At 45.4% G+C, this 6,024-nt stretch overlaps 1 protein-coding gene across 7 annotated transcripts in view; it reads left to right on the top strand.

Moving 5' to 3' along the window:
* The first annotated feature begins 590 nt into the window (after positions 1-590).
* MAG (myelin associated glycoprotein) overlaps positions 591-6,024 on the top strand; it is an 87,795-nt gene continuing 82,361 nt past the window's right edge. For 5 of the 7 annotated variants that reach the window (XM_048499982.1, XM_048499980.1, XM_048499988.1 and 2 more), the window contains exon 1: positions 4,533-4,734. The gene's annotated coding sequence lies outside the window, so the exon portion shown is untranslated. Of the gene's footprint in view, positions 1,146-4,532; positions 4,735-6,024 lie in introns of those variants that run through there. The other 2 variants (XM_048499981.1, XM_048499983.1) reach the window with 2 other exon arrangements.

Raw genomic sequence — 6,024 nt, 5'->3', positions numbered from 1 at the left:
GGACTTCAGCAAGGTATAATGCCACAGAGTCCACCTTCCAGTTGTCTTTTTCTCCAGGGGAACTGGGGATCAGTTGTAATTCCACAAGATCTCAGCCCCAGCCTGGAGGTTGGCAACCCAGACTTTGGTGTTTTTTTTTAAAAAAAAGTCTTCTAAATATGCTGTTATTAGATTTATGGCGCGAGAAAAGGCCATAATAGTATCACCCAATGACCCTGAAGAGTTATTTAGCGCTACATTTCAAACAGCCAGCAAAGATCACGTGTTGATCTCTCTGTGGGGGGGGCTCGGCTAGCCAGGTAGACCTGCACATAGGTCCCGCCCAGTAAGTGGCGCTGCGGCATTCGATTGGCTGCAAGTGTGAGCCTCTCCTCCAATCGCCTGGAGTTTAGGTCTTCCAAAACACAGGGATTAAAAAACCTATGGAATGCGGCGAGCTCTCGTTTTCCTTGGACAGCGGACCCGTCAAGCTTCATCCAATCGCGGTACTCAGAGGGCTGGCCCTGAGAAATGGCATCCCTATTCAAGTCTAGGTGAAATACGAAGGGGAAAGACTACAATTCCCAAGTGTCTGTTCGGCAACGCCTATGACCATAATAATCAGCAACTGGCAGTGTGACAAACACCAGTGGGGGGTCCCCCTCCCCATCACGATTTGGAGGCTGTTTTGATTTAAGAGTCGCTCTGTTGTTGGTCTCTTCCTCCAAACTGCATACCTGGACAGGTAACAAAAGGGACTAAATTCTGCTCCGGAGACTGCGTGGTCCCCAAGCAAAATCCCAAACCGAAAGCCATGTAGGACCGACATATTTTTTGGGTCCCCTTTCCCAGATCCTTTAAAAACAAACAAACAAAACTGCATCCAGAGTCCTGGTGGAGAACTCGCACGTTTGCACGCTTTCCCGCCGCTGCTTCTGTTTTGCCCTGCGTGGCTGTTATTGTTCAGCTGGGCTTTGTTTGCGGCGGGTGATGCATGAGCGACGATGGCCCAGGATCAAAAACGAATCTGCCGTGCCTGTCTGGACACGTTTCCCCTGGTTTAAACCACGCACACGTGCACCCACCCAGGAAAAGGAGGGGGTTGATTCTGCCCTCCCAAGGCTGACGGCAGCTGAAGACCTCCCGCTGTTACAACTGATCTTCAGGTAACAAGAAATCGGTTCCCCTGGAGAAAATGGCTATTTTGGAAGATGGATTCAATAGCATTATATACCCCACTGAAGTCCCTCCCCTCCCCGAACCCCGCCCTCCTCAGGCTCCGCCCCCAAATATCCAGCCTGGAGCTGACAACTCTATACAGACCATCAGCTGAAGATCTCCCACTGTTACAACTGATGTCCAGGTGAAGGAGATCAGTTCTGGAGGAAAAAATGGGTTGCTTTGGAAGGTGGGTTCAATGGCATTATAGCCCATTGAAGTCCCTCCCCAAACCCCGCCCTCCTCAGGCTCCACCCCACCCCCCCACCCCCCAAATATCCAAATATTTCCCAACCTGGAGTTGGCACCTCTATCCTCACCATTACCTTAGTGGCAGTCCAAACTTGCTCCTCCCCTAAAATGAAAAAGGCAGGCGGGAAGTCCCATCCCGGGTTTAGTTGCGATCTCTTTGTAGCTATCAGTGGTATCAAATTCAAGCCCACCTGGTGTCGGCTGAACTGAAGCCTGGAGCCAGCCAGGCAGTTTGGATTGCAAGTCATTTGGAAGGTGGCACAAAGTGAAACAGAGAGGGATTATTTAAAGTGCATATTTTAAATGAAAATTCAAATTGCTCCCTGTCACCACCAAGACGTCACATTTGCAGTGCAATCCTAGACACTTATTCTGGTCTAAAACCATTGAAATGAATGAAGGAGAAGGAGCAGGTGTTTGGATTTATACCCCACTTTTCTCAACTGTATGGAGTCCCAAAGCAGCTTCCAAACTCCTTCCTTTCCCCTCCCGATAACAAACATCTTGCAAGGTAGGTGGGGATGAGAGAGTTCTCAGAGAACTGCAACTGGTCCAAGGTCACCCAGCGGGAATGTAAGAAGGGAAAAACTAATCTCGTTCACCAGACAAGAATCTGCAGCTCATGTGGAGAAGTGGGGCATCAAACCCGGTTCTCCAGATTAGAGTCCATCTGCCCTTAACCATTACACCACAATGATGGTCTCTTAGACCAAAGACACTCTGCTTTGGTTTGTTAGAACTCTATAATTCCTGAAGCCTAAAGAAAACCCAAAATATTCTGAGAGGCCCGTCTCATCCAGCACACTCTCTTTTTGAACTGTTACCATCTGGCAGATGATACAGGTCTATCAACACTAGGACAAAGAGGCTTAGAGACAGCTTCTACTCTAGAGCTGTGGCTATGCTGAACTCCGTGGCTTCGTGTTGATGTGTTTGGGGCTGTGTAGGGATGAGTGGAGGAAGGGGAAAGTGAGGATGGGGTATGAGTCTGAAATTGTGTGCATCGAGGAATGCTGCTGTAAATTTCGTTGTGATCCAGGTGATCGGGAGCAACAGCCGCAGAAGGCCATTGCGTTCACATCTTACATGTCAGCTCCCCAAGGCACCTGGTGGGCCACTGCGAGTAGCAGAGAGCTGGACTAGATGGACTTTGGTCTGATCCAGCTGGCTTGTTCTTATGTTGTGCGTGCACAATGACAATGAAATGCTTATGCTTATGTTAAAGAAATTTAGTTTTGTTTATTGGATTTATATCCCACCCTTTCCCATCCAAGGATGGCCTCAAGGTGACTTACAAAGAATAAAATACAAAAATATTTCTTACTGGAATACAACAGATAAATAATGGTATGGATACTACTTGTACATGTGTCACATTATACATTGCTACAGGCTTCTTAGAGCTGCAATAACAAACTATGGTTAAAATTACAATTCAGTGTTCATGGGAAAATTCTGCAACTGAATGGGTAGGCAGAAAGATTTTAGTGTAGAGTAGCTAAACTGTACTGCCCAATCTGTGGGGTGGTCTCCAAGTTTCTGTTCAATTCATGCTTAAGGCTTCCTCCTCAAAGCAACCAAATTCTTTGCTCTCAAGAAATTAAAAAAGGGGAGACAACTTTGTGTCTTAAAATAACTGGGAAACATAAATCTACATTGTCATCTAAAAACAAATCAGGTCGGGTGGCTACATTTGCAGATGAATGTGATGATTTTTGCAGGGTTAAATATGGCGCTATTATACAGCTTTTTGGAGCTACATCCACTGGTTCTTAAATTTCCTGAACCCAAACTCATCTGTAAGAAAGTTTATTTATTTATTTATTTATTATTACATTTTTATACCGCCCTCCCCCAGAGGGCTCAGGGCGGTGTACAACACTAAACAGACAATAAAACAAATAAAATTAAATTAAGACTTAAAATGCAGCAGCCCAGCTTATCGAACCCGATTTAAATTTAAGTTTAAAAATAGATGGCATCCGACTATTAAAACTCCTCTTAAGAGAGGGACAGTGGGTCTAGAATGTTACACAGCATGTTTGTTTGTTATGGGCACCCACATCAGCAGCTGGTCTCCCCGAAGGCCTGGTGGAAAAGCTCAGTCTTACAGGCCCTGCAGAACTCATTAAGGTCCCGCAGGGCCCAGACAGTTCATCAAGACCTTCGAGAATATCCAACTTTGAATTCTTCTTCTTCTTCTTCTTCTTCTTCTTCTTCTTATTATTATTATTATTATTATTATTATTATTATTATTATTATTATTATTATTATTATTATTATTATTATTATTATTATTATTATTAATTCGATTTGATAAACCGCCCTACCCCCAAAGGGCTCAGGGCGGTGTACAACAGCAAATAACAAGACAATAAAACAAATTGAATAGCCCCAATTAAAACAATACAAAACCTTAAAACTATTAAAACTATAGCAGCAGTAACCTACAAAAAATGAATAATAATAAAAGGCGTCTGGGATCAAACCCCAGTGGACAAACCCTGGGTGGGAGGGGGTAGGCAGATATATAGCCCATATTTCCCACTAAGTCCACCAACTTTGTATTTCCCACTAAGTCCTTCCAAACTCTGCCACCCCAGCTGATCCCTACTGCTTTCAGTCTGTCAAACAATCGTTCTTTCTTTCCCAATGGAGACCGCCTCCATTTTATCCTTACTACAACAACCCTGTGAGCTAGAAAAAAGGTTTGAGGTCTTAAAAGTGCCCCTGGACTCAAACTTCTTTCTGATGTTTCAGACCAATACAGCCACCCACCAAAACCTGTGAGGTAAGTGACCCTCAAAGAGAGTGACTGGCCCAGAGTCCTCCAGTGAACTACCCTGGGAGACTGGTGATTCGAACCTGCATCTCCCCAATTCTAAATGGCACTCTAACCATTATACAATGTCGACTCTCCTGCCTCTTAAAAAGGGTGCAACCCTCTCTTGGAGCTCTGTTTACTTCCTCAATCCCCCCCTTTCCTCTGTTTCTTCCTGGCTCCTCCCCGCCCTCCATCCATACTTAAGCAAAACCTCCTCACTTGGCACGTCTGAGCATCATTTCATCCAGATATCTCCCCGTTGCTCTTTCTGATGCCGGGGAGCACAGAGAAGCCCATTGTGCTGAGATTGTCTTTCTCCCTCTGCCTTGGGTTTAGCAGGCCTCTGGGGCTGGCATCCCCTGGTACCCTTTGCTGAGTCTGAAGGTCTTCTCTAGCTAGCCGGGACCTATTTGCTGGACGAAGCATCAGGGATTCCTCACACATACACAAGAACCTCTCGGTGAGTGCTCTTTTCCTACTTGCTTGACTGCCTTCTGGGGAATGCAAAGGATCTAGCTTTATTTTCTGATTATCTGTGGCATGAATGTAATCTCGAAGCAGGATCAGGAAGCAATCTGGAATCAACCTTAGGCAACAGAGCGAGAATCTCCACCCCTAAGATCTTTTCCTGGCTTTGAAAGGAAAAGGGGTTTTTGTGTGGGTGCATGTGGCTTAAGGAAGGGCGCCTGCAACTCCTGTCTAATCCCGATGCAAAATTGGAATCAGGGTGTGGAAGGATACTATGTATACCTGGGCCACTTGCTTTTGCCCAATCTAGCCTACCTTGCAGGGTTCTTTTGCAGATAACAAGGATAGGGGCAAAGCTAAAATATCTGCTGAAGAAAAGGTAGGATACAAAAACTGTCTTGAGCAAGGCTTTGGAGAGGGGGCAACATACAATTTTTTAAAATAATATAAAGAAATCATGTGCTAAGCATGGTGTAGTGGTTAGAGTCTCAGAGTAGCATCTGAAAGGCCCAAGTTTGAATCCCTTCTCTGGCATGGAAGTTTGATGAGTGACCATGGATTTTGGCCCCTTTGAAAGTTGCACCCTAAACCTTTTCCCAGCATTGCATCTGGGGTGGAAATTCTGGACAGGGACCGGATACAGCATGAAAACCAGCCTCCGAAGAAATGAACATTTTTAATATGGTAATGCAAATATTAATGTATCCAGCAGGGGGCAGCGGCGACACAGGCAAAAGAAAACATTTTAATTTGTGCGAGTGGAATTTCCTGAGTTTTAAAAGCAGGTGTCAAGAGGAACTGTGGTCGCTCCATCAGTCACAGGTGCCCCATTTCTACCTATTTACCTTTCCCACTCTTGTGAAATATTATTATTTTTATTAGATAGAGTTAAAAGTAGTTCCCTGTGCAAGCACTGGGTCATTACTGGCCCTTGGATTGATGTCACATTGTGATGTTTACTAGGCAGGCTATGTTTACAAGGTTGTTTGCCATTGCCGTCCTCAGCTGGGTACTCATTTTATCAACCTTGGAAGGATGGAAGGTTAAGTCAGTCTTGACCTGGCTGCCTGAAACTGACTTCCATCAGGATCAGACTCAGGTTGTGACCAGAGCTTGGACTGCAGTACTGCAGTTTTCTACTCTGTATCATGGGAGCAGCAGTGGCGTAGGAGGTTAAGAGTTCGTGTATCTAATCTGGGGGAACCGGGTTTGTATCTAATCTGGAGGAACCGGGTTTGATTCCCAGCTCTGCCGCCTGAGCTGTGGAGCCTTATCTGGGGAA

Source organism: Sphaerodactylus townsendi, linkage group LG06 (genome assembly GCF_021028975.2).
Source record: "Sphaerodactylus townsendi isolate TG3544 linkage group LG06, MPM_Stown_v2.3, whole genome shotgun sequence".
Classification (NCBI taxonomy): domain Eukaryota; kingdom Metazoa; phylum Chordata; class Lepidosauria; order Squamata; family Sphaerodactylidae; genus Sphaerodactylus; species Sphaerodactylus townsendi.
Note: the sequence above shows the minus strand (reverse complement) of the source record. Positions and strands in the feature narration are given on the sequence as shown.